Source organism: Nycticebus coucang, chromosome 23, assembly GCF_027406575.1.
Source record: "Nycticebus coucang isolate mNycCou1 chromosome 23, mNycCou1.pri, whole genome shotgun sequence".
Taxonomy (NCBI): domain Eukaryota; kingdom Metazoa; phylum Chordata; class Mammalia; order Primates; family Lorisidae; genus Nycticebus; species Nycticebus coucang.
The window spans coordinates 26,260,849-26,273,318 of NC_069802.1; the positions used below are offsets into that span (position 1 = coordinate 26,260,849).

General features: G+C 48.0%; 1 protein-coding gene across 1 annotated transcript in view; it reads left to right on the top strand.

Annotated features, from left to right (window-relative positions):
- Positions 1-526: 526 nt before the first annotated feature.
- Positions 527-12,470, top strand: part of PPARGC1A (PPARG coactivator 1 alpha) — a 651,434-nt gene continuing 639,490 nt past the window's right edge. The window contains exon 1 of the mRNA XM_053577580.1: positions 527-1,129. The gene's annotated coding sequence lies outside the window, so the exon portion shown is untranslated. The remainder of the gene's footprint in view (positions 1,130-12,470) is intronic.

The window sequence follows — 12,470 nt, forward strand, 5'->3', positions numbered from 1 at the left end:
TGTGTGCGCGCGCGCGCGCGCGTGTACGCGCGCACGGGGGTCTGGAATACTGGGAAAGAAAGCAAATCTAGACAGCAACTGTGTGAGAATAATTTTCCTGTGGCTGGGAGAAGGGTCTCTGCACGGGAAAGCAATTTTAGGGGTTGAAAAAACAAGCTTCAAACCGGGTGGGAGGACGGCTTGCTGGCAGGATGCCGGGCGTAGCGGGGCGCGGGTGGGTGGGGGACTGTGTGTCTCCACCACCATCTTTCTGTCCCCTCCCCGGGGTCAGGGAGAGCCCCCTCCCCTCCCCACCCACCTGCCCGCCACCTCACCCGCGCCCCCTGCCTGCCGTCCCGGGGCGCGCAGGGCCCGGCGGGCCTGGCGAGGAGGTCGGGGAGGGCGGCGGGCCGGCCGCTGGCTGCAAAGGTCTGGCGGCTCCGGCTGATTTAGTGGCCGGGGCTGTAGTACAGGCTGTCCCCGGCAGCCGGCGGAGTCAGCGCGCCCACGTGACGGCCCCGGCTCTCCGGTGAGCTCCCCAAACAGACGCACACCCAGCCACACGCGCGCGCGCGCGCACAGACACAGACACACACATACACACACACACAGGCACACACACGCACGCACCCCCGCGCGCACACGCCCGCCCGCTCTGCCTCTGCGCCCTCCCTCCATCCCGGCTCGCTCATTCTCTCGCCCTCTCGCTTCCCCTGCGGTCTCTCGCTCTGCGCGCACACACACCGCACACGCACACGCACACACACGCGCGCACACACGCAGCCGGCTCAGGCGGCGGCGGCGGCTGCCCAAGTCAGGACGAACCTCTAGGTACGGTCTTGAGAAGGCGGCGGCGGCGGCGGCCCGAGCATCCCTCATCGCCGGGAGAGAGAGCACCGCCGAGAGTTTCCGTTCCCTTTGCCATTCCCTTCCCCCTCCTTTTCTTTATTTTGGAGACAATTTCTTCTTGGCTTATTGGTTTAATTTGATTTTGACAATTTTGGGTTGCTTTTGTGTGTGTGTGTGCTTTTTTTTCTTTCCTCATTTTATTTGCATCCAGAGCATGGCGGGCTGCGGGCTGTCGGAAGACACCTTCTTCTCTTCCTTCTTTTACAACTACGGCTCCTCCTGGGAAACCCCTTCCAACCAGGTAAGGGGTGGCTCGGTGCCCGGCGACGTCTCGCCCCGCGCCCCCCGCCGCGCGCTCACTTGGCACTCGGCGGGGAAGCAGAGGCTCGGGAGGGGGTGGGGAGGATGGGGGGCCAAGTGGGTCGCACTGTCTGGGTCAGCGCCAACCGGCGACAGGAGGTGCCCCCTTCCCTCAGTGCTAGCTCTCCAGTCCCCAGGGGTCTGTCGCGTCCCTCCCGTACCCAATCTGCCATCAACACCTCCCCCCTCCCCTCAGCCCAGCGCGAACCCGAGAAAGAGGCAGTAGCCGGCGCGTTACCCCGAACAACTCCAGGCAAAACCAGGGAACTCGAGCGCAACCTTCCCCAAGTCGCCGCGGGCGCCGCGCCCCCGTGCGCCTGGCGCCTGCCGGCTCTCCAGTTGCGCCCAGGGGATGCGGAGCCGCGAGCCCCCAGCGACGTGCTGTGCCCCCTCACTCCCTTCGGGCCCTGAGCCACCTCTCTCCCTAAAATGGCTGCATTCTCAAGTAAGGCGTCCCCTGACCCGCGGAGGTGGTGGTGGGGGTGAGCCGAGGCTCCGCTCTTCTTGACCCCGCGCCTCCCCCGGCGCGCACGAGCACCCCACAAACACACACACTTAACTTTGATGACTGTGCAATGCAGTCCCGCTGCATCGTGCCTAGACGCTCCCCGCCGCCGGCCTGTAGGTGTGCGTGTCGGTGTGACTCGGGGGGGCCCAGGGAAGCTGGGGGTATGCGCGGGGGTGGGCGTGGAAGGAGATGGGTGTCAGCGGGCCACGCATAACCTGGAGAGACAGGCATGTGCTCAGGGTCTGGGGTGAAAAACCTATTCTGGGAGGTGGAGCGAGAAATAGGGAAAAAATGCCTTTTAATTAAATAACTGTTGTAGTCTGCTGCCCCCACCGCTTGTTTAGTGAAAGTCTACAGGCATCTGTCATCTCCAAACTACACAGGGAAGTAGAGCTAGGGTTGAGGGAGGGGAGGGGTGTGTGTACGTGAGTGTGTGTGTGTGTGTGTGTGTACGCGCGCGCGCGCCTGCGCGCGCTCGCATGTCGGAGCTGGAAAGTTGGGGCCAGAGGCGAGGTGGAGGAGCAGTGGTGAAAGGCGGCGGCAACTCGGTGGGCGGTCCGGGGTGCCGGGGATTCCCGGGCCCCGCCGAGTGCGCACCGCGGGGGGAGCAGGCCTGCGGTGGCTGGAGGTGTCGAGGAAAAGAGCTCTATTCGGCCCGGCTTGCCCGGCCTCCGCGGCACCTCTTCTCCGGAGCCCGCCAGCCCGCTCACCGGCCTGCCCGCCGCGCTCGCCGGCGCTGGCGCGCTCCCTCCCGGGTCCGGGGCGCAGCGCGCTCCTGCCAGCTCCTGGCAAAAACGCCAGTCCCCAAAGCAAACAACCGAAAAATATGCTCTTCGCTATCCCCGCAATCATCCCAAGTTTTCACGAAACAAATGGCCAAACTAGTAGGAGGCAGGTGAAGACCTCGGTTCTCCAGCCTGGGCTCTCCAGAAAGCGCCGCGGCCACCCGACTGAATAATGCATAAGGGCTGCCCGGGAGCCTTGGAGAGGCTCCCGCTACCGCGGCAGCAGCAGTGGGAGGCGGCGGCGAGCTCGGGCCAGACCGACGGGCCGCCGCCGTGGGCGGGGGCGTCCGCCCCGCCCCCGGGAAGTAGCCGGGCCGGGAGCCCAGCGCCGAGCCCCCAGTGGGGCGGAAGGCAGCCCAGGAGCCTGAGGTGCGGGTTCCCTGCGAGGCAACCGGGATGGGGGAAGCCCGGCTAGGAGTAGAAACTTGCAGGAGCTGGAGAGGTGGTTGGGCCGGCGCTGGAGTTGGGGGCCCTGGAGAGGCTCGAGCGGGACCCACATGGGTGCCCGGCTGCCTGTGGCCGGCGAAGGGGGCTTTCACCAGGCTGCCCCGCCCCGTCTGGCTCGCCCGGGTGTTCTCCGCGTCTCCGGGCTCCGGCTCGAGATCGGGATCGCCGGGAGCCGACGACCCCTCCGGCTCGGCAAACTGTTCTCCGGGAGCGGGCGTCCGCGCGCCTGTGTGTGTGTGTACGTGTGTGTGCGCGCGCGCGTGTGAGTCAGAAACAACCCCCTGCTTGTCTTTGAGGACCAAGGCGGGTACGAAGGCTTGAGCCAAGCAGCCGGCACCAGCCCCGGCGACATCAGGATTCCTCGGCAGCGCCGCGCCCCCTAGTCCTGGAGTCGGACGCGTTAGGATAAGTTTCCAGGCGCGTGCCTCCGACCTGCACCTCGGGGCCGCCCAACTCAGGCACTTTGCATTCCTCCGAAGGAACAGAGAAAGGAAGACGTGGGTCTAGGGATACACAGTGATAGGGTTTTGCAGCGAAGGCAGGTTTCCTAGCATCTGTAATGAGATAAAAACAAGGCATTTGAAAGCATTTATAAAAGAGCCAAGAGCTCCGGCCGGTTTCGCAAGACGTGCGATCACGTGCGAACTCCTCGGAAACCAGAGGAGGTGGGCGAGAGGGGGTGAAGGGGGCAGTTTTGGAGTAAAGGGAGAAATGGGGGAGGGGGGTTGAAAACTATCGGTTTCTTCGGGTAAAGTTAGTTTAACTCGAGGCAGAAAAGCATTTCCCCAAAAGGCAACATCTTCTAGAAAAGGAGACTGACGTTGCTAAGAAAATGGAAAGAATTTCTGATAAAGCAGCTGGCGCTGCTGTGTGGGGGATGATCAGCTCACGGGCTGGTCTTGGGTAGCGTGCGACTCTTAGTGCAGTGAAATTGTGTGGTGGGGAGACGGAGATTATTTGAAGTATTGATTTCTTCTTCCAGTGGTGCGGTATGAACTTTAAGATAAAGAACAGAAACAAACGAGAGATGTGCAGCATTAGGAGAAAGTGCCGTCAGATGCTACCGAAGCTTTGATCTCTGGTGGTAAATGCAGCCAGGGCCGTTTCCAACGCAGCCACCATCAGCATTTCCAGGGATGAAGCATAAACGTGCATCAGGGCCTCCCTGAGAGCCAGTTTGCTTTTCCAGCGTGTGAGCACGGGCAAATGACCGAGAAACCTGCTCCTAACTGTTCCTACGAAGAAAAAGGAAAAAAAAAAAAACCCCACAAATGCAATACTTTAAATTTCATCTTGGATTCGGGCAGACCTGCTATGTGAAGGAAGGCCTGGGCCAAATGTAAGAGAGTGAGACTTATTCATGAATTGCTGCCAAAATGCCTGTGTATCCTGCTTTTCCTAAAAATAGCCAGACTCTTTAAATATAATTTGTTTACTCTACCTCAATTAAAAATAAAACCCTCTTCCTAGTGTTATAAAATGCTTATGAAGGTAGGGTTGACTGTACTAAAAAAAAAATCAAGCTTTTTATTTCTAGATCAATATGATGTGCTCTCAACATCGAATACCATGTAAAAGGAGCCTTTTTGCAACATCAATAGCAGCCAGGCCTGTCTCCCTAAGAAGCTCTTTTCCTGGAATCACAAGGCATTTTGATTACTTTCATTTTCACAAGAAACGTGATTATGACCCCTCTTGTCATAAACAAGCAAGTGAAAAAAATAATGAAGATGGAGGTTCTTGATAGAGAGGCCTTGATGACTGGAAACATGACTGGGGCATTTATTCATTACTAAAAAAAAATGCAAACAAAAACGAACAGAAAACAAACCCGCATCATTATCAACCCAGGAGTTTTTTAGTTTTTCTGTGACATTTTATTATTAAAGCTGGAAAGGGAGGGGTTATTTTTTTTTTTTTTTGGAGAGAGCCCGGTGTGTATTTGAGCTGAAACTACATCTGTTACCATTTAAAAGCTGGGAGATTCCAGCCTATATCTGAGTAGAACCATGTTGCAGATACTTTGCACCCACTTGCCAACGTGCAAAACATACCATAGCAAGTGTGTGTGTGGGGGGAGCATCTGCTTAGGTGGAATTTATTTCTTCAATTAGAACGAAACCCCCAATTAGAGTGTGTATGCGAAATGTCTCTGATTTGGCTCGGTGAAGCAGACAGAAGACCATTCTTTAATTTACAGTTTCATGCCTAGGGATGGCAGTAGTGCAAGCTTCCACAACTGAGCTTTATTTTTTCTACGTTGTGCTTTTCAACCTGTGATACTCGCTGTAGTTGTTCAAGCTTTCTGTCTTTATCATGAAGCTGACTGTGGAGGGGTCATTCCGGCTTGTAGTTTGGACCCAGGTCACCTTATTAGTTGTCACTTACATAAGCCCAGATTGAAGCAGGCCAGGTCTGTATGATATTGAATCAATCAATTGAAAGTGAAAAATGGAGCCAATTACCCGGCTGCGAGGATGTCCACAAGGATAGATGCATGACTTTACTCATCCGATTGGTCAGTTCTTGGGTTACAGAGTAGCTTAACTTGAGTTTATGAAAATGACATCTCTACTAGCCTTGATTACCCTTTTTAACTTTTCTTTCTCCACTCCTCACTCCTATCATTTCATCAAATTTTCCAGACTAGAAATATAAAATGGCATCCTTGTAAGAGTACTGTCTTCTCAACAGTGACTGTTGGGGGTTCAGTTCTGAACTTTTGTTGGCTAGTACCTATAATTCTTTATTTATACTCACTCTATCTTTTCCAGCAGGGTAGAAGTTTCAGTGCAGAATCATTAATGGATGTGGGTAAAAGAGAGGAGGGTAAGTTGTTGAAAGCTTGCATTGACTGCCTTTTTTTTTGGGGGGGGGGCGGGTTGGCACTGCTTTCATGAATCTGAATTTCCAAAGCAGAAAGCAGCCTACTGATAAATTTTTTTTCCATTCGAGTCCAAGTAGTATAAAGAATTCAATATTTTTTTCCTTCCTCTCTGGATATTTCGTAATTCTTAGAGTGGTGACTATGTTTGCACCCACAGGGATGAGCTGGGACTTGGGAATGTCCCCCATTTACAAACTTGTTTAGACAGCAGTTCAAAAAATATAACTGGGCTTCTATACATTTGAAACATTTTTGTTTTCCTGAAGATATATGTATGAACTACAAAATAGTTTTTAAGTACGTTTCTACATACCTACCTTGAATACATTTTAGAAATCCACCTGTGAATCCAGCTCACAGAGCCAGGTTTTTAACCTGTGGGTCTCTCCCAGATAGAGAGAAGGAAAAGAAACTTGTAATATATAGCTTTAGTTTACTGTTAGTCTTCCAGGGAGGCTAGCTTACTAAAGACATGAGCCCCAGCCAAAAACTGCAAAAAAAAAAAAAAAAAAAAAAAAAGACATGAGCTTGAATATTTTGTTCGCTTTTGTTTATAAATTTCTATGATCCTAAACTGGGGGACTAAAGAACAGTGATGATAACTGCCATTTATCATGCTGTTCCAAACCCTTATGAGTATTTGACTCATGGAATCTCTGTAACAATGTATGAGACAGGTGTTTTATTATTATGCCCATTTTATGGGTAAGGAAAAAAAGGTAGAGAGGGCCCAATACCTTGTCCAAGGTCTCAGTGCAGCAGAAGGGAAGCTGGCCTCTCCGTCAGGTGGTCTTGGGTGGTCACATGTACATCTCTAGCAAGTTTGTGTGGGGTGTCATTTATCTGCCAGCTTCACCAATAGTAAAGATTTCCCTTTGTTTGCCTGAGTTTGCCCACTTTTTTTTCTTTCATGTAATCAGATGGAATTCTCTTTGGTGAATGAAGTGAAGTCCACTTTGGTATGATCAAGTATGAGCACCTGATTTTTTTTTTTGTGATGGACTAGATATTTGAGCTTACCACTCTTTTTGGTTTCAATGACTGATCCAGCTTGGGAGCTAGACAGGGTCTTCTAAAGTAGAATAATTATGATTTAGGGGGACCTTGGTCCAATTGTATGCGAGTATCCCTAAAATAATGCTCTATAGAAAAAATGTAATTTTAAGATACATGAATAGAATTTTTTTTTTTTGAGACTCTCAAGCTGTCACCCTGGATAGACTGCTGTGGCATATAGCTCACAGCGACCTCCGACTCTTGGGCTCAAGTGATCCTCTTGCCTCAGTTTTTCTGTTTTTAGTGAGATGGAGTTTTGCTCATGCTTAGGCTGATCTCAAACTCGTGAGCTCAAGCCATCCACCTGCCTTGGCCTCTCAAAGTGCTAGGATGATAGGCATGAGCCCCCATGCCCGGCCTAATAGAATAATGTTATGATCATTCACATGCATCAAAAGCTTACATATACTATTTTTCGGGCAAACACTCTTATTTTTTAAGCTAAGCTGTATTGTTTTGGGCTTGTACTACATAAAGTTATTTTTGAGATTTAATCCAAAATCTACCTTTCTCATCACAGCCATGTGTTAACAGATGTCGTGTGTAGCCAATCTTGCACCTAACATTTATGTCCATCATGAACTAACACCTTTTAGTGGTTCAGCCCTTACATTGTGATATTCCAGGATGTAGTTGTGGGAAGGAGAGGAAAAACATTAAATGTCAGGAGTTACAGCAAGACAATCTCTACAAAGGAGTTTCTCTCTGGTTTCACATTCCTGCGGCCCTAGTGGAAATGTAAAAGTGCAGGGTTTGCATTGGAATGAGAATGGGGTCACCTACCCTTTGTAGTCATCATCAGGGAAGCAGAACTTCCTTCCAGAGAGACCATAGGAAATCAATGATCACACTTTGCCAGCAAAGAGGTAAATATGTACAGCAGACAGCATTAAATAAAAGGGCAGCCGAAAAGTGATTTACTCCAGAAGGCAGTGTGACTTTTTGGTTTCTTCACATTTTTGATATAATAATTATATTTAAGTGTTCCTTTCTTTTCATTATATGCTCAGAAAAGAGGGGGAGGGAAGGAGAAAATGTCATGAGATGATGTTAAAGTCTTGGCACTCCAAGATAGTTCTTTCAACAAAGCAAAGCATCTAGGAGAGGGTACCAGATCTGCCCTCACCCTTTTGTTGCTGTTGTTGTTAATAAGGATTGACTTGATTTATTGAAAGTTACCTGGGTTTCTGTGAACTTATTTATTTATTTGGTGCATTCCCTGAAGCAGAGGGGAAGCCTGCCAGTGGGGAAGTCTCACCTTGACCAGAGGGATGGCAGAGGGAGCTTTATACAGAAGGATGCGGCAGGCAGGTGGGGGGTTAGACTGCTGATGTAAAGAGAAATGTGGGTGTAGAAACTTAATGAAATGTGGAAAAGCAGGTGTGTCATTCTTCTATGCCTCCTCTCCTTAGCGTGCACTTCTGATTGCGTTGTGAGCGTATCTTCCTGTGGATTTGAAATACAGAGGATTTGAAATACAGAGCTGTGGGTAATAGCTAAGACCAAAGTGCATGTCTGCTTTCTGTCTGGCAGCAGGCAAGACATCTGTGTAATCTCTGGCCTGAAAAGATATTAAAAAGTGTGTTGGTTGTGTAACAACAGAACAAAACAAGCAAAAAAGATGCAAAAAAAAAAAAAAAGATAGAAACATCTAGCCAACAACCCCTACCACATTTTGCTCCACTTTATTATTTCCAGTAGCAGTTTAGTCCCTAATGGTAACAATGAGTGATTATGATTCTGTAGTTTTGTTTACAGCATAAATTAGCATTTTGTTTTCTGTTACAGCTTTTGAATGAGGAATTATAATGTATAATTTGCTGAAAATAGATGTTATCATCTCTTAGGATGTGAACAACCACATAAACTTGAACAAATGATAAAAATGGAATCAATTACATTTCAAATGGAAGTAGTTTACAAACCTCCAAATACAAAGTGGCAGTAGGAGCTGGTTATTGTAACAAATAATTAGTTTTTTTAAACAACATTTATTGAATTCCATTGACAATTTGGTAATTGTTCACAGTTGGCTCTGGCCCTCCCTCTTCCAAAATGAAATGTGGCAGGGAACAACTACATTTTATAAACTGCAGTTTGCCTGCTTACAGAATGTATATTAATTACTCGGACGTGTGACCCTTTCTGGGTAATAGGGAAACATTGAATTGAGTAAAATGGTGTCACCAAGCCTAGGAGACAAATACCCAAGGACTGCTGAGTGAGAGTATTTTCAGATTCCAAAAAATGTAAAAGAAGCAAATGGTCAAAATGGGCATGTGTGCGTGTATGTTAAAGGGGAAACATTTAAAATGATTTATCCCACAGGCAAATCATTTTTTTCAAAATTCCATCAGGAATTGACTCCCACTCCCATTCCTCTCCTTCCCGAACTCTCTCTGTTTGTTCTGTGCTGTTTGTACTGTCGCCCGTATACTAACTACTAAGGAAGCGCCTTTTGGACGGAACTATGCTTTCCCCAGTCCTGGAGCCCTCAGCTTGCTGAGCCTGCAGTAGACAGGACGTGTGTGTTGGATAAATGGCTGGAATTTCAGAAGACAACTTTGATGCCATTACATGTGTCACTTTATCTATTATTCTTCGTTCCATCTCAGGATGATGAGGACAATTCTGCAATGTCAGATTTGAAAATGAGAATTTGACTTGGAGAATGAATGGATCCTGCTTCCATTGAAATGTCCCTGGGGAATGGCATGATTGGGTTGCCACAGGCTCACTAAACTGCTTAATTTTTAAAATGAAAAATTGTGAAGTGTATCCTTAAATTAATAAGTTCAGAAACAGTAAAAAAGGAAAAGTGGGAATCCGAGGGTTTTTTTTTTTCTTTTCTTTCTTTCTTTTTTTTTTTTTTGGTAACTGCTACATGCTGAGTGGATCATTCATTTTTGATTATTTCTAAAAGATTAATCTATTTCTTTAAAGTTAATATGCAAAGAAATATGTTCAACATCACTCTATTTTTAGATCCCACGATTTAGTCTGAAACAAATCAGTGGTGCATTATAAACACATAAGAATGTATCTAATGACGGGAGTCAGGCTGAACAGATGCTAAAAATGATGTTCCACGCGAAGTCGAGGGAGCTGCAGGAGGGAATGGAAAAAATCTCTAGATGATGGAGGGCTTGCGAGGTGAACACTATGGAGACTTTTTTTGCAGTTTTTTTTTGGCTGGGGCTGGGTTTGAACTTGCCACCTCTGGTATATAGGGCCGTAGCTCCATCGAGCCACAAGCGCCACCCACTATGGAGACTTTTCACAAACCATCTGCGTGCTTGTGCGATGTCGAGCACAAGCGACTTTGCTCCTGCGTGAAAGTAAGAGTGAGGATGTCTAGCCCCTAGAATGGTTGTAAAGATTAAGTGAAACCTTGGACCTGGAAGACTTTGTTACGAATAAAGGGCTGAATCAATGTCCGGTCTCACTAGCCATCCTCCAGTGTTTCTGTAGTCCCTACTGATGTGACAATCCAGGGTGACCATCCAGCAGAGTGACTGGTACATAGTAAATTCTCAGTAAATATCGCATCAATAATAATAGAATCCATAATGTAGTAAGTGTTTCCTTACTACAACACTCCAGAAACCTTTTTTTTTTGAGACAGAGCCTCAAGCTGTTGCCCTGGGTAGAGTGCTATGGCATCATAGCTCACAGCAACCTCTAGCTCCTGGGCTTAAGTGGGCTTAAGCGATTCTCTTGCCTCAGCCTCCCAAGTAGCTGGGACTACAGGTGCCCACCGCAACGCCCAGCTATTTTTTGGTTGTAGTTGTCATTATTGTTTGGCAGACCTGGGCTGGACTTGAATCCGCCAGCCCTGGTGTATGTGGCTGGTGCCTTAGCTGCTTGAGCTACAGGCGCCGATCCAATGCTCCAGAAACCTTTTAAAATACTTTATATATATTCACTCTTTGAATCGTCAAATAACCCTATGAGGGGGTTGTTATTACCAATATCACGTATTACAGGTGAGGGAGCGGAGGCACAGAGAGATGAAGTGACTTAGTCACAATCACACAGCTAGTAGTGGAAAAATCAGGATGGATGTCTAGTGTGTCTGGACATGTTTCACCTGTCAGCTAGGCTGCCTTCTGACGGATGAGCTGGTAGAGAATAGATGGAGGTTTGCTCCAAGGGGAGCCTCACCTGGAGGCAGAGAAGAGTGAAAATGGTTAGTGCTTTAAGAAAGGAAGAGAACAGTGCCATGGTCATTTGGGGGAAGGAAAGTTTACTTTTGGCTGGAAGGATCACAGAAGGTTTTAAGAAGGCCGTGGTATTTGTTCTGGGCTTTGAAAGATAGAGAATTGGAGTGAGAATGGGGCACCAGGGGGCATTCAGGGCAGAAGGAAAGTGTAGCAGGTATTTGTCAAGGAAGAGTTGTTGGCTTTTTTGTTTGTTTTGTTCAATTTTTTTCATTCATTTAATTTCACTAAATTTTTTTTAATTTTAATTTTTTTGGCGGGGGCAGAGTCTCACCCTGCTGCCCAGGCTAAAGTGCCGTAGCAGCATAGCTCACAGCAACCTCAAACTCCTGGGCTGAAGTGATCTTCCTGCTTCAGCCTCCAGAGTAGCTGGGCCTACAGGTGCCTGCTATGGCATCCGGCTAAGTTTCATATTTTTAGTAGAGATAAGATGTCTCTCTTGACTCAGGGACTCAGGCTGGTCTTAAACTCCTGAGCTCAAGCAATCCACCTGTTTTAGCCTCCGAGAGTGCTGGGATTACAGGTGTGAGCCACGGCACCCGGCTGGCAAACTTTACTGATCACCTACAGTGTGCTTGTCCCTGCCCTCAAGCAACTGTAATTTGGTGAGAGGCATAAATCCTATTATACTGGGTATATATGTAGATTGATGGTAGGTGCATATACATGAATATATATACAAAAGGATCTGTGTGTACATCTGCATCAATCATCTGCCTGCCTTCCTATTACCTGGCTATCTTCATCTCTGTTAAACTGTGAATTACCAAGAAGGAAAACTAAAGAATGCAGGTAAAAAGAACAGGTGGGGGTGGGGTAGAGTCTGCCTTAGTCATCGTTTTGACTTTGGAAATTTCCAAAGCAGGACTCTTAAGGGTGAATCCACAGCCCTTCTTTGGTGTTCCTGATTTCCCACCAGCAGTCTCCCCCTCCCTGTCTCTTACTTAGCAAAGGGAAGGAACTTAGCAGGGTTGGTTTCATGTGAGCCAGCCATGTACGGTGGGGAGTTACTTTCTACCCCGTTGTTCTGTCACAAGCAAGAAAGCTTTCAAACGGGGTTGAAAGTTAGGGTCTTTGCATCATCTAAAATCTGTTGACAATGTCAAAAGAACAGTTTTAATTAGTAAATCAAATGTAAAGTTTTATTTTGGATTTATTACCCTTCTCTAGATCACTAAACTGTTCCTGGAATACAATTAGTCACCGGAGCTAGAGAGTGAAATAGCATCAGAAGTTGAGGACACACTCTGAGCCCCATGCAGCCCCGCTAATGAAATCTTTACGTCTTTCTTTGTTTGATGGCAAACGAAGAGGGTTACATATCTTTGAAGAAAAGAGCCAAACAAATTGTAAAAGAGATTGGAATGATCTATAGAATG